Genomic DNA, 26310 nt, shown 5'->3' with positions numbered 1-26310 from the left:
TAAACCACGGATCAAAGCCTGTCACTACATTGCCTTCGGAACACAGCTGAAAAGCTCTGGACTCACACTGCCTGGCTATTCTGGCTCTGCCACTTTCTCGCTGTGTGACAATGCATAGTTGCTTCACTTCTCTGTGCCTTAGCTTCCTCCCCTGCAAAACAGATATGACAACGACAGTCGATCACTGTATTAGCCAGGGCATGGGCAGGAGATGGTGAAAATGGAGGGGAATTGAGAACAGGGACAGTTTATAAAGGTGTGGGCCGAGGGGGTCACACTGGTCACGGGCAAGTCCGTGTGCAGCTTCTTCAGCGAGATCTCACATTCCATCACATTGGAGGAGCTGCCATGCATGGACCACATCCTCGAGCTCTGCCAGGACATCTTCCTGGTGTGCGAGACCCGTGAGCTGGAGCTGGAGGAGGAGCTGTCTGCCAAGCTCATCTTCCTCTATCGCTCACTGGAGACCATGATCAAGTGGACTCGTGAGGAGTAGGAGCTGCTGCTGGCACCCTAGAGGGAAGGGAGCCGGCCTGCTGGGCAGCACGGCCACACAGGGGGTGGCACTCCTCAGGCTGGGGGAGCTGCTGCCCCGCCCAAGGCCGCCAGCTCTGATATGTCCTCCCGGCCTGCCTGAACCCTGATGCTGCTGTCAGAGGACACTGTGTCCCCATGGCCTGATTGGTGCTATAGTCCCTGCCCTCCCCCATGCAAACTGTAGAGTTTTTAAAATTACAAATGTTTTATTTATATAATTGGAAAGAAAAATAGTGTGTGCCCAGATCAGGTGGGAGGACATGACCACCTTCGTGCCAGATGGGGCAAAAGGAACGAATGCTTACCGGAATCTGACATCAGCACCAGTGACCTGAGGGCTAGCAGAGGGCTGCCATTGACACTTAGATCCTTATTTGGGGGGATCAGGGGGATAAACAACCAACCTCAGTCTCTTCTCCCTGGCTGAGCTCCTGCTGAGGGTCCCTATAGGCTGAACCCCCGGAGAAGCCTGAGTGTAGGGGAACTTGTGGCGAAGGTGAAGGTGAAGCCACAAAGAAGCTGGAACAACAAGAAAGCAGGAAGAGTGAGGTAGGGAGGAGAAGGACAAGGAGAAGATGGGAATCCGGGTGAGGCTGTGTGTGAGGAGGAAGGAGGTCCTGCAGCAGGGGCTGTGGCATCCTCAGGCAGACATTAGTGTAAAGGGGGTGAGACTGTGAGTGAGGAGGAAGGTCCTGCAGCAGGGGCTGTGGCATCCTCAGGCAGACATTAGTGTAAAGGGGGTGAGACTGTGAGTGAGGAGGAAGGTCCTGCAGCAGGGGCTGTGGCATCCTCAGGCAGACATTAATGTAAAGGGGGTGAGACTGTGAGTGAGGAGGAAGGTCCTGCAGCAAGGGCTGCGGCGTCCTCAGGCAGACATTAGAGTAAAGAGCCTCCACCACCTGCTGCCTCCACCCCCAAGTCCTCTCCTGTGGTTTCTGCCCTTCCTGGGTTCTGGTGGTTGGGATTTTTCTTGGCTCCTGGGGCACACATTTTCGTGACAACCTCTGTATTGGCGAGGGCTCTTTAGTTGCAAAGAAATCCACACTGGCTTGAGCCAAAGGAGGAATGGTTGGCTCATGTAACTGACAAATCAAAGCTTGCTGACTTTAGGCATGGCTGGATCTAGGAGGTTGAAATATGAGGAATCTGACATTCATTCTCCACCTCTCAGTGCTGTGTTCTGTGTGTGTCTGTATTTGCTACCTAATGCTTTGCAACAAATAACCACAAAATTGAGCTGCCTAAAATAACAATAAACATGTATTATCTCACAGTGTTTGTGGGTCAGGAGTTTAGAAGTGGTATAGTGGTTTGAGGTTTCTTATGAGACTGTAGTCAAGATAGTAACCAGGCCTGCAGTTATCTAAAGGTTTTGCTGGAGCTAAGGAATCTGTTTCCAAAAGGGCTCACTCCCATGGCTATTGGCAGGAGGCCCCAGTTCCTTTCCATGTGGATATCGCCACACAGCTGCTTGAGTGACCTCCCAACATGGCCACAGGCTTTTCCCAGACAGACAGAGAGATCAGGGTAAAGGCTGCAAGTCTTTAATGAACTAGCCTGAAAGTCACACTCCGTCATTCCTGCAACCTTCTATGGTAACACAGGCCAGCCTTATCCAAGGTGGGAGGGGACTACATAAGGACATGAATACTAGGAGGTGAGACTCATGAGGGGACATCTTAAAGACTAGAACCACAGCTTCTTTCTCAGGCCTTGCAGAAAAGCAGTTCCAGACTGCCATCCCAGCAGGAGAAAAGGAGAACCTTCCCAATAATCTCAGCAAAATTCCCAGACCTGATCTCACTGGCCTGAATTTGGTCACACGCCCATCACTAACCAAAATGACTGTGACTCTGATTGGCCAGGCTGAGTCACGTGCTTACCCACTAGGTCAGGGAGGAGGAAGGGTAAACCCCATGGCAGTCATGTGGACTGAGAGTGAGTGTGGGCTCTTCCCCGAGGTGGAATAAGTTGCTGCTACCAGTGAAGGGCGCCTAGACGCTGAGCAGACAAGGAAATAGAGGGGTTTCTCCACAAATGCAAAAGCCTCTGTCCTCTGGGGAGGTGTTGCTGGAGGAGTAGGCAGAGGACCTAAGATATGAAAGATGAAGGATGGGAGTCTAGAAAGAAGGACAGGATTCCCAGCAGACTCGGGGAAAGCAATAAGAATTTGCATTTTGGGCTGGGTGCGGTGGCTCACACCTGTAATGCTAGCACTTTGGGAAGCCAAGGAGGGTAGATCATTTGAAGTCAGGAGTTCAAGACCAGCCTGGCCAACACGGTGAAACCCCATCTCTACTAAAAAGACAAAAATTAGCCAGGCATGGTTGGGGGGGGGGGGGGGGTGCCTGTAATCCCTGCTACTCGGGAGGCTGAGGCAGGAGAATTGCTTGAATCCAGGAGGCGGAGGTTGCAGTGAGCCAAGATCACACCACTGCACTCCAGCCTAGGCGACAGAGAGAGACTCTGTTTCAAAAAAAAAAAAAATGTACATCCTGGGTTTTCTTACCACCAGTTCCATGAGCCAATCACCTCCCAGAGCCCCAGTCCCAGGCAACTACATGTCCAGCACATCCCTTCTCTCAGAGCAAAGACCAGTGAAGAAGTAGTGTGTTCTTAGCACCCTACTGCCCATCCTGAAGGAACAATAATTTAGAATTCATTTTCTGGCCAAAGCACATTCCTAAACAAAGGTCAGACCATGTGTGGTGATATTAATCCTGGTAACTGATAGAGTGACGGCTAAGAGCTTAGGCTGTGGTGTTAGCAACCTTATGTCCTGGTTCTGCTACACACCAGCTGTGGAACCTTTGCAAAGTCTTTCCCCCAGTTCCTCTTACCCTCAGTTTCCTCATCTGTGAAAGGGGGGATAATAACTGGACCAATCCCACAAAGGTGATGTGGGCATTGAATGATCCAAGGGAAGTGCCTGGACGGAGCAGGTGCTGAATGAGCATTAGCTCTGATGGGGTCTTACACTTTCTATTTCTGGACAAAGGCAAACCTTTCCACAGTGCTGCCTCCTAGCTAAGAGTACGTGCTAAGAGGCTTGTCAAGCCCTAGAAAACCATCTCTGCCACTTCTAGCTAGCTAGATCTTTCTGTGCCTCAGTTTCTGTATCTGTACAATGGGCATAATACCACCTCCACTTGGTAGTGAGGATTAGGAAAGATGATGCGTACAAATCATCTATCTCTGTGGTTAACTAACAACATAAGCCACTAAATAAACAGCAGTTGTAGTCACTAACTAAACTGCATAGAGGTTAGGAGCTGGGACTCTGGAGCTGGACTGCCTGAGCTCCAGTCCCAGCTGTGACTTCCCAGCTGTGACTTCCCAGCTGTGTGACTTTGGCAAATTACCCACTCTTTCTGAACCTCAGTTTTCCAACCTGTGAGACAAACACTTGTCAGGCCATTGTGAGCATCCTGTGAGCTGCCAGGCAGCCTGGACGCAGGAGCCATGGCATTGTTCACCACCCATTGGAGGGTTATTGGGTTTGCCACTATATGTGTTGATTGGGTGCTGGGTGGTGTAGTTGAGATGGAATCACCATAATTTTCATTCACAAAATTCAGGTAACTGCTTGAAATAGACTCCATTTGGGGCCTGCCTTGGGATAATTACATAACATGTCACTTAATAGTAATCAGTGAAGAACTAATTAAAGCAGGCATTTCTCTGACAGCCATCACAGATTGCTCAAGAGAGCAGGTGAGAGCAAAGCTGAACCGCTCCTGAAGCTTCTCTGTGCTGTCAGCCCGCGGGCGGAGGCCCAGGGAGCCGGCCTGGGAGTGGCCGGGAAGGGCCACCGAGCTTTCGTTCTCTCCAACTTGCATCTCCAAGCTTCAATGGAGATGGAGAAAAGGGGTCGTGGGGAGCAGCGGGTGTGGGGCCTGGAAGCCCCCAGGGTTCTGTTGGGCCATGGGGGTCCTGGGTGAGAGTCTCGCTCTAGACTGGAGGGGCACCCCCAGCAGGCTGGGCCCGTTCCTCTCTCTGAGCTGCATCTCTCAGGGTAGGTTGGCAATGAGAAGGGGAGCTGGCAGAGATGTCACAAGGCTGAATGGGACAACACCCGGACCACAGGTGGGGGAAGCCCCCGAGACAGGACCACGCAACCACTTGCTGGCAGTGTGAAGGGGCGTGTCGACATGGCAGGCATAGCCTGTGGGCTTGCTGGAGCCGGGTATGACCACGGATTACTTTGTGAATGCCCCACCACCGCCCCTCCGCTGAGGCTGTAGGAGCTCAGAGAGGCAGCTTGGCCTGCCTGAGACCTCAGAGCTGGGACTTGGTCAGGGGTGACACAGACCCACAGGAGAGTCGGGCCTTCTGGAATTTTCCAAACCAAATAGCATGCAAGTTTCTGTAGTGGTGGTGGAGAAGGGTGCTGGGGAGAGGTCAGTGTGAGTGGAGGTCCAGTCACAGTTCCCAGGACTGTAAAAGGCCAGGACAAACCAAAACTCGGATATGCCGAGTAAGTGCTGGCCCCGAGGGTGGAACTGGAGCAGGCAGCCAGCGTGGCTAAGCCTGAGAGGGGGTACTGCGGGCTCCTCAGACACAGACACTTCCCTCCCCACTGTCCCCACTGTCAGCAGTTCAGAAGCAATGAAAGCTGGGAAGAATGAGGGGGAAGAAATGGATGCAATCGCCCACAGATAAGGGGGGGATGCTGAGGTCGCCCTGACCTCCTTGGATAAAGACCACACCACACTCATTTACACACCTGTTTACTTTTTGGGTGCAGGTGCCCTGAAGCCCCCAGAGAAAATTCTAGAGAAAATGCTGCTTTCCGACCAGAGAGGGTGCTGTTGCCTCACAAATGAGCTACCCAAGGATTGGAAAAAAATTTCCTTGCCGTGATCCAAAGACTGAGAAGTTTCTATCCATAAACAGCCCTGAAATGGCCTGAATCCTGCCAAACCCTGTGCTTTTTTTCCTGCTAGTACCCATTTTCTATACTCCCACAGGTTGGGGTGAGGAGAGAGAATTATCAGAGCTAGGGAACATTGATGATAACCGCAATGGCTACAATGTCTCACTGCCCTGTAATATTTGCAGCAGTCTGAGGCCTGACCTTGTGCCAGCTACCATGTATCACAGCCAGCCCAGCGTACTGTGTGCCAAAGCCTTACCCTGTGCTAGTGCTTTGCACACATTTCCTCTGATCTCACAGTCACCCCCGGGGGAGATAGGGTTGCCCACATGTTGCAGGACCTCAGTGCTACCAGTCACTTGCCTAAGGTCCCAGGCAAGTGAGTGAAAGTCAGTCAGAAAGCTGTCATTTGGACCTGGGTCCACTTGGCTCCAGAACAAGTGCCCTTTAACCACTTCACTATGTTATTTGGGGGCTACATGGCAGGTGGGCCCCAAGCTAGACAGTGGCATGTCTCCTCCCCAACTGCACACCTTGTTCTGTTCCGCGGAACATGTGTCTGACTCCTGCAATTGGGGAGGAGATAGGCTGACATGGGCTGGATCTTAAGGCCTAAATACGAAAAGAAAACACATCTCTCCTCTCCTATCTTCCCCGGCCTGCTTTCAGTTGTTTCTGGTCTGCCTCTCCGGGCTGGGCTTCAAGGCCCTTCTCTCTGAAATGCCCTGGAGGGGTTTGCAAGAGAGGGAACCCTTGGAGAGGATTCCATTAAACAATGATCTCTGGCCAGATGTTCTGTTTTTATGCCACATTTTTTCTCTTTTTTTCTTTCTTTTTTTTTTTTTTTTTGAGACGGAGTCTCACTCTGTCGCCCAGGCTGGAGTGCAGTGGTGCCATCTCAGCTCACTGCAACCTCCATCTCCCAGGTTCAACCGATTCTCCTGCCTCAGCCTCCCAAGTAGCTGGGATTACAGACATGTGTCACAATGCCCAACTAATTTTGTATTTTTAGTAGAGATGGGGTTTTACCATGTTGGCCAGGCTGGTCTCGAACTCCTGACCTCAGGTGATCCACCCACTCAGCCTCCCAAAGTGCTGGGATTACAGACGTGAGCCACCACACCAGGCTTAAGCCACATTTTTGATGACGTGTGGAGGCCCCATTTCCCATTTTTAGGGAAAGGAAGAACTCACATTACTGAGAAAACTTGGTGTAGGCCACTGATTTACATGGCAGTCTTCCAAAGGAGGCTAAGGTCTGGGCCCCCTGGTTCAGCTGGGCCAGCAATGAGCAGCGTTCAAATCCCTGAGTCGGGCCGGGGAAGATAGGAGAGGAGAGATTTGTTTTCTTTTCCCATTTATGCCTTAAAAAGAGAGAGAGACTGAGAGATGGAAAGTAGACAAGGAGGCCATGAGCACGACTCCTTGCAAGCCTGGGTTTATGGAAAAGCATATGTCAATTCAGTGTTCACAAAAACAGACTTTTTCCCCACTGTGGACTGCTCTGCCAGCTATCTAGTTCATTTCTTGGGGCTACTCTGAGTTCTTGTAAATGAAACCGATGACGACCACTTGCAAAAATGAATGTAATTAGGCAAAACATGCTGATTTGACACCAACTGGAATCAACTGGGCATACTGAAATCCCAAGAAGCTTAAGATGACTCTCAGGATGGAGTTTTTCTCAATGACTTGACGTCTGTCCAGCGGTGCTCACTTAACCCCAAACAGGGTTGGTCATCGGGGAGCCTGAGGCCAACATCCTGGAGCCCAAGAAGGCAGGCAAAATGGCAGCTGGGACCTCAACACAGCAGGGCCTCTCTGCGTCCCATAGGGCCTCCGCCGGCCTCTGCCCGGCACATTTGAAATGTGTACAGGAAACACATCTGTTCTGGATCCTTTTCCCCACTTCATCAGCTTTTCTCGATGTTTCTTATTGCAGCTGCAGAGCCAGCCCGCATAGAGGAAAACTGTGCACAGGTGGTTTCCATTTCTACTCTCTGCTGGTGATTTTTCAAGTCCTCACCCTCCTCTGTCCCCAGGCCTGACAAGGGCTGTCTGGGAGCTCTTCACACTGAGCTGCTGGCTTCAAGGGAGGGCTGCTCATGCTGGGTCTGCTTGGGATTCCTAATCAGAAAAGGGACCCTCCCTTCTTTTCTTGAGCTGAGCAACAAGACAATAGCGTATATGAATCTTAATCCAGTGGTTCTTAACTGGGGGGTGATTCTGCCCTCCAGGATGCTACTAAATATCCTGCAATGCACAGGACAGGCCACACCACAGGGAATTCCCCACCCCCCAAATGTCAATAATGCCAGAGTTAAGGAGTCCTGCTGTGAGCTGTTCAACCCATTCCCTACTGATGGACATGACACAGGGTTTTCAATCTTTTACTTTACAAACATTGCTGCAAAAACTAATTTTCAACCTAGGTTGTCCTGCCATCGGTAAAATGTACTCCAGTGTCTGCAGTGCGGTACCACTGAGGTGACCAGGAAGGAGCAGAACACAGTCACATACATAAGATGCCCCTGGAAGGGAATCCCGGGGGCAGTACCTTTAGGGCAGCAAACTAAGGTGGCAGTCACCTCCAACTTGGGCTCCCAACTCACTGGGCTGGGCCCCCTTCGGTCCTTCCTGACCCAGGGAAGACAAGGAGGGGTAAGATGGGAAACGGAGCAAAAGAGACCAGAGAATGACTCTGCCTGCCTTCTGAGGGCAGATGCACCTCCCCCGATGCTCGGGTGGCTCATGCGCTGCTCAGCACCCAGGCCGCCTCCTGCAATCTGCAGAACCATGCTGCATTGTTAGCCTGGCCCAGTCCTGGGCAGCCGGCCTGGCCAGGCTTTCCCACAAGGCTCCCCTACACCTGCACCTCCTTCAGCCACACCCTGCCCTCGGCCTCCTTTCAGGGCCTTCACTGCCCTACACCCCAGGCATTCCTGGCCTAGTAGTTCCCTCTGCCCTGGCTGTACTCCACCTTTAGGGCTCAGCTCGAACACAGTTGCCTCAGGGCCATGTTCCCAGACCCTTTAATGGGCCAAATCCCCCTAACATAGGCCATCTTGGCACCGAGCCCCTCCTTTTGCCCACACCAATCTCATCATTTTCTACTTCTTTGTGTGATTCTTTGGGTAACAACCATATCCCCCACTAGATCGTGAACTTCATGAGGGTAGCAGCCATGGATGTTCTTTTTAATCAATGTTGTTTTCAGAGGCTGGCAGGGTGTCTGGTACAGATGGGGTGCTCAAAAAGATGCCCTTGCAGGGGTGTTAACACTACTGTCCTCTCTCTCCCACCCCACAGCGGCCGGCCTTGACTACTCCCGGCTCTCCTGCCCAGTGCTCTCTGAAGCGTTGCTGCTTTGCTCTCTTCCCAGCAAAGTCTGGAAAAGTTCTCTCTCCTCTTCAGTCTGTGAGTTGCACACAGCCAGAGACAATCTCTCTTGTTGACAGCTCTGTGCTCAGTGACAGCATGGTGTCTGGTATATGACCGGGAGTCCATGATGGATGGATGGATGAGTGAACAAATAAGAAAGGGAGGGCTGGAGAGAGACAGGAAGGCTGGACACCATGCTGGAAACTTGCATGTTCATGCTTTCGTGTGATCTTGACACCACATGTAAACCGTGTTAATTCCTTCTATAAATGAGGAAAGTGAGGCCTCAAGATGGCTTAGCTTGCCCTCTGAATAATAGAGCCAATAAATAGTGGAGGCTTTTTCCAACTGGGGCATTCCAGCTTCACATCCAGCTGTCTTTTGGAAGTTTTTTGAGGACCCAAGGGTGAATCTGGACATCCGCTTGAGAAGCCCAACGCTAATTGGCTATGTGCAAATGTATCACATCTTGTATGAGCTAAAGTCATAAATTTATCCCTGGCTGAATGTTTGCTCCAGCTCAGTCTGAGGATAACTATATCCTTGGGAGAGAAAGGAGATCCAAGTGTCTCCATGCCTAGAGCAATCATCATTTCCTATGAAATTCAAAAAACACTCAACTTCTAAGTGTCATTCCATCATCTGTCACCGTATATCATGGCATAGCTTCTCCCATTCCCCAGCTGCCCCAGGGTCCACGTCTGTGGTGGGAATGCTTTAGTGTCTCATAAATAGAGACTGACAGGGACACTCTGTAACTATTAGTGCTTTTTGTGGTTGTTGTTTTAGAAGCAGTGGATTTGTTTTATATTTCAGATATTGTTGACATTTTAAATCTTAGCTATGTCAGAGGGCAAATGACAAGTATTTGTTTGGGCTTTGATTGCTCAGGGACAGAGAAGGTGGAGAGAGGGAAAAAAGCAATATCAGATATTCAGCTGAGCAGGTGTTGGAGGCAATGTCTGAGAAACGCCAGAAGACTGAATCTGAGAGCAAGCTAATAGTCCTCTGTGCATACTGGTGGAAGAAACCTTTACTTAGCACTTACTTTTAAGAACCTGGATAATAAAACACTGTGTCTGACAACTGTGGTATCTACGGCCAACTTTTTAATTTCACTTCGCCAGGTTACTCACTCTTGAAATGTGTGTTCTTTATACCCAGGGGAGTATTTTCTATTTTCCAAACTTCAAGAAAGCTGCTTGAATAGAAAAGCAGGGATCTTTGAGCCAGGCCATCAATAACTTTTTAAAATTAAAGTAGAAGCAGCAGCAGCAGCAAGGGGAAAGGGGATTAGAACATTTCCTAAGGCTACCTCTGGATTTGCTCGTGCCTCATGATTACCTGGGGGCTGCTGAAGATGCTCAATCTTTTTCCATATTAGTTCTTGGTTTCCAATGACGCATATCAATGAGGAATGTATGCATCCCGCCATGTGCTCTCCATCAATTAATTTATTCAGTGTGAATTGAAGAGTGTCATGTTCATTACAGGCAGCCACTCTATCCAGGGCGATGAAATGATTTTCCTAAGACCTCCATCTCCACTATCAACACTGGTCTTGCAGGGATCCTACCTATTCTTGCAGCTCATCCCCTGAGAAATCACACCAGGGCTTCTTCACCCTTCTCTTCATTTCCAGAGAGCCAATCCCAGAGGATGGAGAGAAGGGATTCCAGGCCCTCTCTTCCTGGGTTTCCTCCATGTAGAGAGGCCTCATCCCCCCCTCTCCACTTCCCATGCTATTTCTCTGGATTTCCCAGATAGGGTGGGGTCAGAAATGCTGCTGATGGGGAGATGCTCCTTCCCTGCACTTCTCTTCTGTTGCCTCTCATTAGAAGATGAGAGATGTGGGCTGACATGTGTCAAAGTCAGGAAATCAGGGAGTTTCACCTGGGCCAGTTTCATCTTGGCAACTGTCTCTTGCTAAAGCCTCTATCTGACTTCCCAGGGCCTGGTCTCTGCCCTTTCTGGTCCAATTTTTGCCCCGCCTGGAGTGAACACTAAAAAATGAAGAACAGCTCACATTCTACATGAGTTTATGGGCTTCGTTAACGGCTTGCTGCCTCCACAGTGAAGCCTAAAGTCCCAGCATGGTTTCCAAGGCTACTCGTTTGTCCCAGCTCTTCCATCCTTCTGCTCCCACACAGGGTTGACCTGCCATCCCTTCCCCACGTCCAGTGTGGCCATGCCTCTGTGCTGCTTGCTCTGCCCAGAAGGGGAGACTCCTTCTCCATCCAATTCAAGCTTCTCCCCAGTTCTGAGTCTCTCCAAACCCCTTCCCCTGCACCCAAAAGAACCCACCACCCATTCCTTTTTATTCCTCTCTTGGCACATGGGCACCTCACTTCATCATCCTTCTCCTCGTTGCTGTGCTGTGAGCTCTGAGAAGGTCAAGGTGTCTCCCTCACAGCCACATCCCTGGAACTCAGCAAGGACTTGACACGCAGTAGATGCTCAACACATGTCAGCTTCTAGGTGAGTGAACAAGTGTTCTGCTATTTGTTTATTGCATGAACCCTCATAGATAAACATGTACATTGGACATCTGTATATCTGAGAGCAAAATCTCATTTATTTCCATTTTGTGGCTATTACATGTTTGTTTGTTGTTGTTGTTTTTTAGGTGGAGTCTCGCTCTGTCACCACACTGGAGTGCAGTGGCACGATCTTGGCTCACTGAAACCTCCCACTCCTGGGTTCAAGCGATTCCCCTGCCTCAGGCTCCCGAGTAGCTGGGATTACAGGCACTTGCCACCAGGCCCAGCTAATTTTTGTATTTTTAGTAGAGACGGGGTTTCACCATGTTGTCCAGGAGTGTCTCGATCTCCTGACCTTGTGATCCGCCCACCTCAGCCTCCTAAAGTGCTGGGATTACAGGCGTGAGCCACCACGCCTGGTGCACATGTTGCTTTTAAAATTATATCATTGACTCCATTTTTTAATGGCTTTGTTGTCCAGGATTTATTTCAGGGAACCTCCCAGGAAGTTCTATAAACGTCTCATGCCTTCATAGACAAAAATGGGGTCCTTCTTGGAGGAAAAAGAACAATCTGTTTTTCACTTTTCTTTTCAATAAAACATGAATATTAACGGTAAGAATGAGAAACGTGTATAGCTCTGTGTCTGGAAATGGCTTTGTCATGAGTCATTTTCCCCTGGGATGCCATAGAGAACCCCTGCTTCTGTAATTCTGAGCCTGGGTGCTTCTACAACTTCACCCAGACACGTAGCCTCCTTTGCTCACAGGAGATGGGAACAACTCTTAGACTCTCTCCAAAGAAGCCAGAAATGAGTGATAAGAAGCACGAAGAGTGTCTTCCCTCTACACTCAGAGAAGCAAGGGCATCCGTGTCCTGTAGATGGTATCATTCTAATAGTATGCCTTGATTCATTTCAGAATCCTCTAAAAACTTCCTAACTCCAAGGGAAGGAAAGGATCTGGTTAGGAAACAGGCAAATTAAAAAGGTCGCCTTCCCGGGGAGAGGAGCCAAGATGGCCGAATAGGAACAGCTCCGGTCTACAGCTCCCAGTGTGAGCGACGCAGAAGACGGGTGATTTCCGCATTTCCATCTGAGGTACCGGGTTCATCTCACTAGGGAGTGCCAGACAGTGGGCGCAGACCAGTGGGTGCGCGCACCGTGCGCGAGCCGAAGCAGGGCGAGGCATTGCCTCACCTGGGAAGCGCAAGGGGTCAGGGAGTTCCCTTTCCGAGTCAAAGAAAGGGGTGACGGACGCACCTGGAAAATCAGGTCACTCCCACCCGAATATTGCGCTTTTCAGACCGGCTTAAAAAACGGCGCACCACGAGACTATATCCCACACCTGGCTCGGAGGGTCCTACGCCCACGGAATCTCGCTGATTGCTAGCACAGCAGTCTGAGATCAAACTGCAAGGCAGCAGCGAGGCTGGGGGAGGGGCGCCCGCCATTGCCCAGGCTTGCTTAGGTAAACAAAGCAGCCGGGAAGCTCGAACTGGGTGGAGCCCACCACAGCTCAAGGAGGCTTGCCTGCCTCTGTAGGCTCCATCTCTGGGGGCAGGGCACAGACCAACAAAAAGACAGCAGTAACCTCTGCAGACTTAAATGTCCCTGTCTGACAGCTTTGAAGAGAGCAGTGGTTCTCCCAGCACGCAGCTGGAGATCTGAGAACGGGCAGACTGCCTCCTCAAGTGGGTCCCTGACCCCTGACCCCCGAGCAGCCTAACTAGGAGGCACCCCCCAGCAGGGGCACACTGACACCTCACACGGCAGGGTATTCCAACAGACCTGCAGCTGAGGGTCCTGTCTGTTAGAAGGAAAACTAACAAACAGAAAGGACATCCACACCGAAAACCCATCTGTACATCACCATCATCAAAGACCAAAAGTAGATAAAACCACAAAGATGGGGAAAAAACAGAACAGAAAAACTGGAAACTCTAAAAAGCAGAGCACCTCTCCTCCTCCAAAGGAACGCAGTTCCTCACCAGCAACGGAACAAAGCTGGATGGAGAATGATTTTGACGAGCTGAGAGAAGAAGGCTTCAGACGATCAAATTACTCTGAGCTACGGGAGGACATTCAAACCAAAGGCAAAGAAGTTGAAAACTTTGAAAAAAGTTTAGACGAATGTATAACTAGAATAACCAATACAGAGAAGTGCTTAAAGGAGCTGATGGAGCTGAAAACCAAGGCTCGAGAACTACGTGAAGAATGCAGAAGCCTCAGGAGCCGATGCGATCAACTGGAAGAAAGGGTATCAGCAATGGAAGATGAAATGAATGAAATGAAGCGAGAAGGGAAGTCTAGAGAAAAAAGAATAAAAAGAAATGAGCAAAGCCTCCAAGAAATATGGGACTATGTGAAAAGACCAAATCTACGTCTGATTGGTGTACCTGAAAGTGATGGAGAGAATGAAACCAAGTTGGAAAACACTCTGCAGGATATTATCCAGGAGAACTTCCCCAATCTAGCAAGGCAAGCCAACATTCAGATTCAGGAAATACAGAGAACGCCACAAAGATACTCCTCGAGAAGAGCAACTCCAAGACACATAATTGTCAGATTCACCAAAGTTGAAATGAAGGAAAAAATGTTAAGGGCAGCCAGAGAGAAAGGTCGGGTTACCCTCAAAGGGAAGCCCATCAGACTAACAGCGGATTTCTCGGCAGAAACCCTACAAGCCAGAAGAGAGTGGGGGCCAATATTCAACATTCTTAAAGAAAAGAATTTTCAACCCAGAATTTCATATCCAGCCAAACTAAGCTTCATAAGTGAAGGAGGAATAAAATACTTTACAGACAAGCAAATGCTGAGAGATTTTGTCACCACCAGGCCTGCCCTAAAAGAGCTCCTGAAGGAAGCGCTAGACATGGAAAGGAACAACCGGTACCAGCCGCTGCAAAATCATGCCAAAATGTAAAGACCATCGAGACTAGGAAGAAACTGCATCAACTAATGAGCAAAATCACCAGCTAACATCATAATGACAGGATCAAATTCACACATAACAATATTAACTTTAAATGTAAATGGACTAAATGCTCCAATTAAAAGACACAGACTGGCAAGTTGGATAAAGAGTCAAGACCCATCAGTGTGCTGTATTCAGGAAACCCATCTCACGTGCAGAGACACACATAGGCTCAAAATAAAAGGATGGAGGAAGATCTACCAAGCAAATGGAAAACAAAAAAAGGCAGGGGTTGCAGTCCTAGTCTCTGATAAAACAGACTTTAAACCAACAAAGATCAAAAGAGACAAAGAAGGCCATTACATAATGGTAAAGGGATCAATTCAACAAGAGGAGCTAACTATCCTAAATATATATGCACCCAATACAGGAGCACCCAGATTCATAAAGCAAGTCCTGAGTGACCTACAAAGAGACTTAGACTCCCACACATTAATAATGGGAGACTTTAACACCCCACTGTCAACATTAGACAGATCAACGAGACAGAAAGTCAACAAGGATATCCAGGAATTGAACTCAGCTCTGCACCAAGCGGACCTAATAGACATCTACAGAACTCTCCACCCCAAATCAACAGAATATACATTTTTTTCAGCACCACACCACACCTATTCCAAAATTGACCACATACTTGGAAGTAAAGCTCTCCTCAGCAAATGTAAAAGAACAGAAATTATAACAAACTATCTCTCAGACCACAGTGCAATCAAACTAGAACTCAGGATTAAAAATCTCACTCAAAGCCGCTCAACTACATGGAAACTGAACAACCTGCTCCTGAATGACTACTGGGTACATAACGAAATGAAGGCAGAAATAAAGATGTTCTTTGAAACCAACGAGAACAAAGACACAACATACCAGAATCTCTGGGATGCATTCAAAGCAGTGTGTAAAGGGAAATTTATAGCACTAAATGCCCACAAGACAAAGCAGGAAAGATCCAAAATTGACACCCTAACATCACAATTAAAAGAACTAGAAAAGCAAGAGCAAACACATTCTAAAGCTAGCAGAAGGCAAGAAGTAACTAAAATCAGAGCAGAACTGAAGGAAATAGAGACACAAAAAACCCTTCAAAAAATCAATGAATCCAGGAGCTGGTTTTTTAAAAGGGACCGCTAGCAAGACTAATAAAGAAAAAAAGAGAGAAGAATCAAATAGACACAATAAAAAATGATAAAGGGGATATCACCACCAATCCCACAGAAATACAAACTACCATCAGAGAATACTACAAACACCTCTACGCAAATAAACTAGAAAATCTAGAAGAAATGGATACATTCCTCGACACATACACTCTCCCAAGACTAAACCAGGAAGAAGTTGAATCTCTGAATAGACCAATAACAGGAGCTGAAATTGTGGCAATAATCAATAGTTTACCAACCAAAAAGAGTCCAGGACCAGATGGATTCACAGCCGAATTCTACCAGAGGTACAAGGAGGAACTGGTACCATTCCTTCTGAAACTATTCCAATCAACAGAAAAAGAGGGAATCCTCCCTAACTCATTTTATGAGGCCAGCATCATTCTGATACCAAAGCCGGGCAGAGACACAACCAAAAAAGAGAATTTTAGACCAATATCCTTGATGAACATTGATGCAAAAATCCTCAATAAAATACTGGGAAACCGAATCCAGCAGCACATCAAAAAGCTTATCCACCACGATCAAGTGGGCTTCATCCCTGGGATGCAAGGCTGGTTCAATATATGCAAATCAATAAATGTAATCCAGCATATAAACAGAGCCAAAGACAAAAACCACATGATTATCTCAATAGATGCAGAAAAAGCCTTTGACAAAATTCAACAACCCTTCATGCTAAAAACTCTCAATAAATTAGGTATTGATGGGACGTATTTCAAAATAATAAGAGCTATCTATGACAAACCCACAGCCAATATCATACTGAATGGGCAAAAACTGGAAGCATTCCCTTTGAAAACTGGCACAAGACAGGGATGCCCTCTCTCACCGCTCCTATTCAACATAGTGTTGGAAGATCTGGCCAGGGCAATTAGGCAGGAGAAGGAAATAAAGGGTATTCAATTAGGAAAAGAGGAAGTCAAATTGTCCCTGTTTGCAGATGACATGATTGTTTATCTAGAAAACCCCATTGTCTCAGCCCAAAATCTCCTCAAGCTGATAAGCAACTTCAGCAAAGTCTCAGGATACAAAATCAATGTACAAAAATCACAAGCATTCTTATACACCAACAACAGACAAACAGAGAGCCAAATCATGAGTGAACTCCCATTCACAATTGCTTCAAAGAGAATAAAATACCTAGGAATCCAACTTACAAGGGATGTGAAGGACCTCTTCAAGGAGAACTACAAACCACTGCTCAAGGAAATAAAAGAGGATACAAACAAATGGAAGAACATTCCATGCTCATGGGTAGGAAGAATCAATATCGTGAAAATGGCCATACTGCCCAAGGTCATTTACAGATTCAATGCCATCCCCATCAAGCTACCAATGACTTTCTTCACAGAATTGGAAAAAACTACTTTAAAGTTCATATGGAACCAAAAAAGAGCCCGCATCACCAAGTCAATCCTAAGCCAAAAGAACAAAGCTGGAGGCATCACACTACCTGACTTCAAACTATACTACAAGGCTACAGTAACCAAAACAGCATGGTACTGGTACCAAAACAGAGATATAGATCAATGGAACAGAAAAGAGCCCTCAGAAATAACGCCGCATACCTACAACTATCTGATCTTTGACAAACCTGAGAAAAACAAGCAATGGGGACAGGATTCCCTATTTAATAAATGGTGCTGGGAAAACTGGCTAGCCATATGTAGAAAGCTGAAACTGGATCCCTTCCTTACACCTTATACAAAAATCAATTCAAGATGGATTAAAGATTTAAACGTTAGACCTAAAACCATACAAACCCTAGAAGAAAACCTAGGCATTACCATTCAGGACATAGGCATGGGCAAGGACTTCATGTCCAAAACACCAAAAGCAATGGCAACAAAAGACAAAATTGACAAATGGGATCTAATTAAACTAAAGAGCTTCTGCACAGCAAAAGAAACTACCATCAGAGTGAACAGGCAACCTACAACATGGGAGAAAATTTTCGCAACCTACTCATCTGACAAAGGGCTAATATCCAGAATCTACAATGAACTCAAACAAATTTACAAGAAAAAAACAAACAACCCCATCAAAAAGTGGGCGAAGGACATGAACAGACACTTCTCAAAAGAAGACATTTATGCAGCCAAAAAACACATGAAAAAATGCTCATCATCACTGACCATCAGAGAAATGCAAATCAAAACCACTATGAGATATCATCTCACACCAGTTAGAATGGCAATCATTAAAAAGTCAGGAAACAACAGGTGCTGGAGAGGATGTGGAGAAATAGGAACACTTTTACACTGTTGGTGGGACTGTAAACTAGTTCAACCATTGTGGAAGTCAGTGTGGCAATTCCTCAGGGATCTAGAACTAGAAATACCATTTGACCCAGCCATCCCATTACTGGGTATATACCCAAAGGACTATAAATCATGCTGCTATAAAGACACATGCACACGTATGTTTATTGCGGCATTATTCACAATAGCAAAGACTTGGAACCAACCCAAATGTCCAACAATGATAGACTGGATTAAGAAAATGTGGCACATATACACCATGGAATACTATGCAGCCATAAAAAATGATGAGTTCATGTCCTTTGTAGGGACATGGATGAAATTGGAAACCATCATTCTCAGTAAACTATCGCAAGAACAAAAAACCAAACACCGCATATTCTCACTCATAGGTGGGAATTGAACAATGAGATCACATGGACACAGGAAGGGGAATATCACACTCTGGGGACTGTTGTGGGGTGGGGGGAGGGGGGAGGGATAGCATTGGGAGATATACCTAATGCTAGATGACGAGTTAGTGGGTGCAGCGCACCAGCATGGCACATGTATACATATGTAACTAACCTGCACAATGTGCACATGTACCCTAAAACTTAAAGTATAATAAAAAAAATAAATAAATAAAAAAAAAAAAAAAAAAGGTCGCCTTCCCATGCGGTCTTCCTACATTCACAAATTCTCATGGCGCCTCCTCTATTTCACACCATGCCCTGAGTCCGTCCTCTGAGTCCCTACAATCTGCTCAGACCTCTGCTGAGTTAGTTTCCCTGACAGTCACTTGCCACCCTGTGCCTGGCTAAGCTGAAAAGCTCCTCACGAATCCCCTTCTCCAAATTACGGCAGCCTTGAGGAATATTTCATTTACAATAAGAGGCGAATGCTCATTATGTTTCAACAAAATATCTGAGCTAAAGAGATACATGTTGAATTTAATTGTTTGATCCATTACAGGACTGTCTCAAAGCACTTTTAATTGCCTTTTCCTTCTTGCAAAAAAACGACAGTGGTCAGCAGGGCAGTACAAGGAACTTCTCCCTCCTAGGAACTTCTGTGTTCGCTCTCTAGGCAGGGAGCCTCACCACCAGAGCCTCGCCACCCCCTCCAGGCCATCTCCTGCTTTCCTCTTTAAATCTGTATCCTACGCAGCCTTGAGAGCCCCAGGGGAAGATTTGCCATGAATCCCAGGTGATCAAGACTTGCATGCAAGTGTAGTTTCCTGTCTTTATTTCTGCGCTTATTTCCCTCATTTGCCAAAGAGTGTGCTGAATCATGGATGTTTCATCCTAATTAAACTCATGCAGACATATGTGAGCTGGTAAGTGAAGTAGAAATGGGTCCAAAAATGGAAGAAATTTCACCCAAGGAGGAGAAAAGGCAAGGTTATTTTATCATCTTCTAAATCTTATGATATTATATTCTACGTCTTTCTCTTCCGCAATTGGGAGGGAAAGTGATTGGCGTGGGAATCTTCTTTAACCCTTATCTCTAGAATTTTTTTTTTAACAGTCATTATATCTTATCAGCAGGACCATCAGAGTCCACTAGAATTCTGAGCTCTGAGGTCACCAACTGACCTACACTCTTACATTCTTAGCCTTGTTGCCTTCCGGAGAAAGACACAAAAGCTCTCTTGCAGCCTGTGTTGTTCTGAGCTGCCCAGTCCAGGGAGAAGGCTGAGTTTCCGTAAAGAAAGCTGACCTCTCTTACTTAGTATGAAATTCCCCCAAGTAGGAGTCAAGACAAGCCCAGCTCCCAAGAGGGGTCTTCCCACCCACACTCTCTTCTCTGAGGTGAAGCCCAGAAACTGAAATGTCAATACCCTCTGATAAGAAAGCTCCAGAAAATACATGTGAAATAAACTCCCTCCAGGAAGGAGGACCCTTCTTCAAGGACTTTGCCTTTGAGCCCTATGGGAACCTTAGGCCAGTAATATTGTCATTAACAATAATGATAGCTAATGTGTGTTAGGCATTTACTCTGCACACTTAATTGTCATAGCAATGCTATAAGATTTATATTATTTTTCCCATTTTACAAAGGAGGAAATTGAGGCTTAGAGTTTAAATGAATTATCCAAAATCCACAGCCAATAAGTGGCAGCACTGGGATTTTGAATTCAGGTCCATCCGAACTCCCAACTCATGGTCTACCTACTGAGCTGTTTCCAACACCACTTCCAATCTATCTGTGCTACAAACGGGAAGCCAGGGGCAACCCAGACTTAATTCCGGCCTTTTACAAGGAAGAGCATGTACTGTAACATTCTTACTCTCCTAATCATTGTCAGATTTAATTTGGCTACTTCCAGGGCATTGAGACATCTGAGGCTTTGAAGATGCATAAGCTGAAGCCAGAGGCTTCTCTCAGCTGTTGAGACACAGACACAAGCCTAGTGTATCATAAAAGGTAAGAGTAAGTCTTTCAATAGCTGGGCGTGGTGATGCGTGCCTGTAGTCCCAGCTACTCGGGAGTCTGAGGCAGGAGAATCACTTGAACCCAGGAGGCAGAGGTTGCAGTGAGCCGAGATTGTGCCACCGAACTCCAGCCTGGTGACAGAGCAAGACTCCGTCTCAAAAACAAAACAAAACAAAAAACAGTAAGTCTTTCAAAACATTTCCTTTCTTTCTGGTCTGGCAAGAAAAGAATTCTTTTCAACCTCCCCGACCACCTTACCTTGTTAGAAGGAAACACTTTGACTAATGAGAAAAGTATCGCATGTATAAGGCAAAAGTTTTAAATGGGAATCTTAAATGGGGAGGTTGCATCAAGCCAAATGCAATGTCTATTTAGAGACATTTAAATACCAAGGCTTTGCAAAGCATGTTGGTGAACTGGGCAATTGGGTATGTCTTTCCTGTTTCCATTCGGCCAAATGTTCTACCACAGCCTCATGCTGAATGAAAATATTCCTAATTAATGCAGGCCCCTTTGAGATGGATTGTTCCAGAACATGCAATGATACACTTTGTTAATGAGGCGACTTTCCACTGTGCTCTGTGCTGGCTGAAACCTTTGAGCTGTCATTTATCATGGCACAGCTAGCTGGGGACAAAACCAGATGGTTTCATTTCTTCCCGGGGAGGAGATATAACTGCTGTTTGAGGGACTGCAATAAACAGTGGAAGGAATGAAAATGTACCTCTACTTGAAAAAAGGCAAAGCAAAAGCAAGAACCTGGACTGAGAGAAGTTCAAACAGAAATCAAATGCCCTTTCCTTGCCTTTCAACAATAGAAGAATTGTGAAAACAAAGATGCTAGAACTGTGTAGGGGAAGCTATGGGTGTCTGCCCAAAGCCCCATTACGTGCCTGATACACTCACTCCCTTCCCACGACAACTCATGGCTCACACAGGCACCAATCTTTGGAAGACTGCTATTGGCCAGTGGAAGCCACCTCGCCTGGGGGTGCCTGAGAAGCTGTATCTCCTCCTCTACAGGGGTGGGGAATATTGAGATATGGAATGAATGAATGAGCAGAGTCAGTGACTGCCTAATAGGGGGAGTCTACCAGCCTAGGTCTCTCACCTCTGGGACTCAGGAGTGGAGAGACTTTGAGGAGCAACCCAGGCTCCAGACTTTGCTATGGGGTGGGACTGAGTGGATCCTCCTGAACCCACCTCTTTGACTGGCTCTTTTTCCAGCCCTCTCTTTCATTCTCCTGCAGGTGGCTCCTGAGAGCATTTCTTCTTAAACAAGAATCCCTGGCTCCTACTCTACTCCCAGGGACACTGAACCCTAAGGCGAACTCAGTGGCTCACCCAGGTTATCATTCACCCACAAGCACCTCACACTTGGCCGGCTTGGAGAACTTGGAGGACAGGTAGGCATCTCAACAGCATTGAATGAGTGGGTCATGTTGTCAACAGCGTGGGATGAGTGGGTCATGCTGTCTTGTTCATGCTCTGAGCTCTGCCCTCACCTCACACAAATAATGAGTGACCGAGAAAAGGCATGGAAGGGGATGTGTAGGGTGCTGCAGGGCTACCCAGCCTTCTCACCTACAGATGGGGAGGTGGAGGCATGGAAAGTCAAAGGCTCAAGGTCACACAGCAAGTTGGTGGTCAAGCCAGGACCAGAAGCCAAGTGGGGAGAGAGGTGGGAGTCTGCAGATGGAACATTCCAGACTCACTATTGACCTGCTCTGTGAAGCTGGGCATCCCATTTTTGCAGCTGAAATCCAGTCGGAGGAAAATGCTGAGGAGGTGACCTGGAACCTGCTGGCCTGAGGGTGTCCCCTTCAGAGGAGGACTCTGCTCCATCTGCATTTTGGACCCTTGTCATGAAAAAGCATCTCCCAATATTTGAAGATGTTCTCCAGAGCCTCATCGCCAATTCTCTCCCCTCTCCCTGAACAGCCTCTTCTGTCAAACAGTTAATGATCTGGAAATAGACTTTTCAATCCTCTGGTTAACAGAAGTCATTTGGGCAACTCCTTTTGGGAGTCTACAATTCTTTTTTCACACGTGACTAATCACTACCAAATTTACCCTGTTTTATAAGCCCTCTGTCCCTGGGTTGGGATTTAAATGGAAGGACTCGTGCAGTTCCGTGGAACTTTCCGCAGTGATGGAGATGGTTCACATCAGCGCTAACCAGTATGGGAGCCATGGGCTTTGTGTGGCTTTTGAGCACTTGAAATGTGGCTGTTGTGATGAAGGAATGGAATTTTAAATTAAATGTTAGTTCATTTATGTGTAAGTAGCTCCTAGGGCTGGCAGCTACTGTGGGGACCACAGAGTCGGGCATGATGGTGAACAACGGAGACAGACCCCTTCCTCGAGGTGTGGTCTTCCAACTTCTTTGTGACTTAGTTTCTTCACTCAAAACTTGAAGACAGCACGCCCCCTGTTTTGCAGTGAGGATTCCCTAAGTTACTCCCTGTGTGGTGCTCAGCACGGGAATCAACAGCCATGCCCCCCGTCAACCTCAGCAGTGCTTAGGGTGGCTCATGAAAACGCTGCCTTCTAGAAGTGACCTGGTCAATACACAAGAGACAAGTGATTCTAGGTGTTGGAGAATGAGGGGTTATTCAAAGGGCCCCATGTAATCACCAAGCAAACCAATTTCTTAAAAAGCTCACTGCACAGGCTTGCTCTGTAAACCTCACCACAAGCTGGAAAAGCGGCCATCGTTTCCCCATTTATAGTGAAGGCAAATAAATAGACTCCAAGAAGTTGAAGGAACCATAGTGAGACAGGAAGGAAGACATGGTCTGGAGCCAGGCCGCTGACCCCTGGGCCTTTCCCCACACCACCCATTCTCTTCTGCCCTGGGCTCGCCCACCCCCAACTAGGTTGGGTCAGCCTGAATTTCCAAATGCATGCCCGTGGAGGGTCTCCCTCCTGATTTGTGTCCAGGCCAAACTTTACAAACCGCTATTCCCTCCCTTGTGGCTGCAAACATCCCACAAGACTGACCTTGGCATGGGGAATTGGAAGGCAAAGCCACCTAGCACAGTCAGGGTCACCTGGACATGGAATTATCAAGATTTGATTTTTTAAAAACCTACAAAGCAACGTTGCAGAATTTCAAAAAAGTTCTGCTCTCCCCGACTTACTTGATTCAAATACTTCTGGATCCTGTCATTCCGGGCAGTTGCAGTCCTTCATTTAGGAACACCACCCCGCTCCAACCCATGTATACAGGCATGAATCCCCTTCTGAGCTGTCCCAGACTAAAGCTGTCCTAGGTCTCCTAGGTTTGACATTTTCCAAATTTCATCTAATTGTCTTCATTGTATATTTCAGTTTCCACTTTAGAAGTTCTGAAGAAAACACATTTCTGCATATGCTTTCTGGGGTGACATTTTTGTGGTTTATGAAATCTGGATTCAATATATTGAATAAACTCTGGCTCCAGGGGCCTTTTTTTTCTCCCCCACCAACCACCATTTTTTTTGGTCACATCTTGAAACTTTCATTCTAAAGGGGCCAAGTCTACAGAATTGTCATAACATTGCCCTCAGCCGTGAAGTTACTTTTCTAGCATTTATTTACAAGCAGAACTTTGAAAGTGCAGCTTGATGTGAAGAAGATTTGGTACCAATTTCTCTCTCTCTCTCTGTGTGTGTGTGTGTGTGTGTGTGTGTGTATGTATTTAAAGTGTTTTTATCTATCATGTAAGTTTCAAGTCAAATACTTTTATCTATCATATAAGTTTCAAGTCAAATTGAAAAGGGAGCAATTAACATTCTCTTTTTTTTTAATTCCATAGACCCAAGGCATCCCAAGTCATGCCAGTTCACAGGAAGATTGGCAATAAAGAGCTGTTTGGTTTTTCACTGTCTGTTTTGAACTTTTTTATTATTTCCCTGAGAAGTTTCCAGAGATGGCACTGATGGAGTTGGTGAAATCACAGCTGAGGCAAATGAAAGTCAATTTAAAAGACAAAATGCACAGCAGCTGTAACACAACACAAAGCATTTACCTTCTCAGAAGCTAGAACTAATAGCAGAAAAATCACATCTGCAACAAGAGGCAATTAAAACCTCATCCCAGAATAGAAAAGACAGGGGCTTTGCCCCTCTGCCTCCTTGAAAGTGAGGGATCCATGCCTGGATGCAGGGTTGTGGATCTGGAGCTGAGGGGAGAGTCGGGAGAGGGAGGGATTCTCCTTAGAAAATGACTCGGAGCAGGTGGCTTCCCAATGCATTGGAGGTGAGATGGCAGGAGGAATCATGCAGCAGCATTTTCTGGTAACCTTTTCTGTACGGAAGATAAGGACCTCTCTCTTCCCCTTTATGTGCACTTGTGTCTTGCTTGTATTTAGTGGGGTAATTAATTCATGTCTAACATTCCTTGACTGTAAATCTGGTTTGAAGGTTAGGCAAGGCAAAGAGTCCCTGGGGCTTTCACAAAACTATTATTAAAGTTGGAGGAAAGGTGGATAGGCTGTGTTTGCATTCAAGAGGCAGAAAGGCTCTTCAAAGGCAAAGCGAACCACTCCTCCAGTGGCCCTTTGATGTGCAGGGCTCCCCAGGACCACAGTGTCACCACGCCACAGACACACATGCACGGGCACACACAGGCACAGGCACGTATTCACAGACGCACATGAACACAGAGATCATTTCCACTTGCACGTGTGCATTTTTCCTGAATGACAACAACAACAAAAAACAGTATTTGGAGATGCCTTGTTTACAAATAAAATGTGTATTTAAAAAATTCACGGAAAGGTCATGGGTATCCCCTCAGTTCTATGGAATTTACCATTGGCTTCAACCTAACTCTTCTGTCATTCTGTATCAAACAGGAATTTCTGAGGGCTGGTCCTGAGCCTCCTGCACTGCTACAATCTGGGTAGTTGGCACAGTGCCTGGAACACAGTGCTTTGAAAGGAAGGAAGAAGGAAGGAAGGAAGGAAGGAAGGGAGGGAGGGAGGGAAGAAAGGGAGGGAGGGAAGAAAGGGAGGGAGGGAGGGAAGAAGGAAGGAAGGAAGGAGGGAGGGAAGGGAGGGGAGGGAGGGGGGAGGGGAAGGGAAGGAGTGGGGAGAAAGGGAAGGAGGAAAGGGGTGGGGAAGGAAGGAAGAAAGGAAGGAAGGAAGGAGGGAGGGAGGGAGGGAAGGAGGGAGGAAGGAAGAGAAGGAGGGAGGGAGGCGGGGAAGGAAGGAGCCCAAATACTTCAAAAAGTAAATCCATTTTCAAGTGAGTACCTTCGAAGAACAATATTAAGTAGGTAATATTGGGCTAACTGTCCACCAAAATTTATCTTCCCTTCCATACTAAGGGTGCGAGGCTGATGCGGCGGTTTCCTCCCTGCACTTGCACCCACAGGCTGAGGGCTGCCGGCTGAGTCACTGCCACCCTCCACACAGAGAACACCCAAAGGACCAGAGAGTTGATGCTGCTGGGGTCAGCCTCAAGTGACCACGAGCAGAGGGTCGGTGGGTGATGCGGTTACCTCCTTCCTGGTGGGCTGACTTCAGGCATGGTCTACCCTGCCTCCTCCCCGAGTTATGCTGGTGTGAGCTCTGCTTGTACAAGGTGGCGACTTGCTTGAAAACACACCTATTATGGGTCTTCTCCCTCCCTCTCTGTCATTCTCCATCCTCTCCTAGTGTTTCCTAGGATCATCTCCCAAACATACAGCTTACATTCACTTGCTAGCATCAATGTCAGCTTCTGCCAGGACCCACACGAGACCAAGGGGAGACCATGTGGGCAGCAGGTGGCACCCAACCAGGGCTGCCCCACCCCCTGTGCAGTGAATGTGGCCCTGTGCAGTATGTCACTTTGAGGCCAAAGCATTTAAGAAGCAGATGCGTCTCCTTTTCACATTCTCCACCCCTACCCGCATGGACTGGCAGAGAAATGAGCAGGATACCCCTGGAACCCAAGTATTGCAGATGGCAGAGCCATCACCAGCCTGGAAATGAAACCATCTCACCAAACGATTCAGCTACGCAGACCTGTTATTTGAGCAAGGAGAACATTTGTGGAGATTTACACCACTGATCTATTGCTGGGTCTCTGGGAAGGTTGTTTTCCAGAAGCAGATGCTGAAAAGGAATGTGAAGTGGGAGATGATGATCCAAGATCAGCACTTGTTAAAGGAGGAGGGTGGTGGCAGCCTTGGGCAAAGGGAAGAGGTGAACTATGCAGGCCCCCAACACCCTGGCACATCCAGCGAAGTGCA

The sequence above is a fragment of the Gorilla gorilla genome, chromosome 21, assembly GCF_029281585.2.
Source record: "Gorilla gorilla gorilla isolate KB3781 chromosome 21, NHGRI_mGorGor1-v2.1_pri, whole genome shotgun sequence".
In the NCBI taxonomy this organism is placed as follows: domain Eukaryota; kingdom Metazoa; phylum Chordata; class Mammalia; order Primates; family Hominidae; genus Gorilla; species Gorilla gorilla.
The sequence above is the reverse complement of the archived record's forward strand: the minus strand, read 5'-3'. Positions refer to the sequence as shown.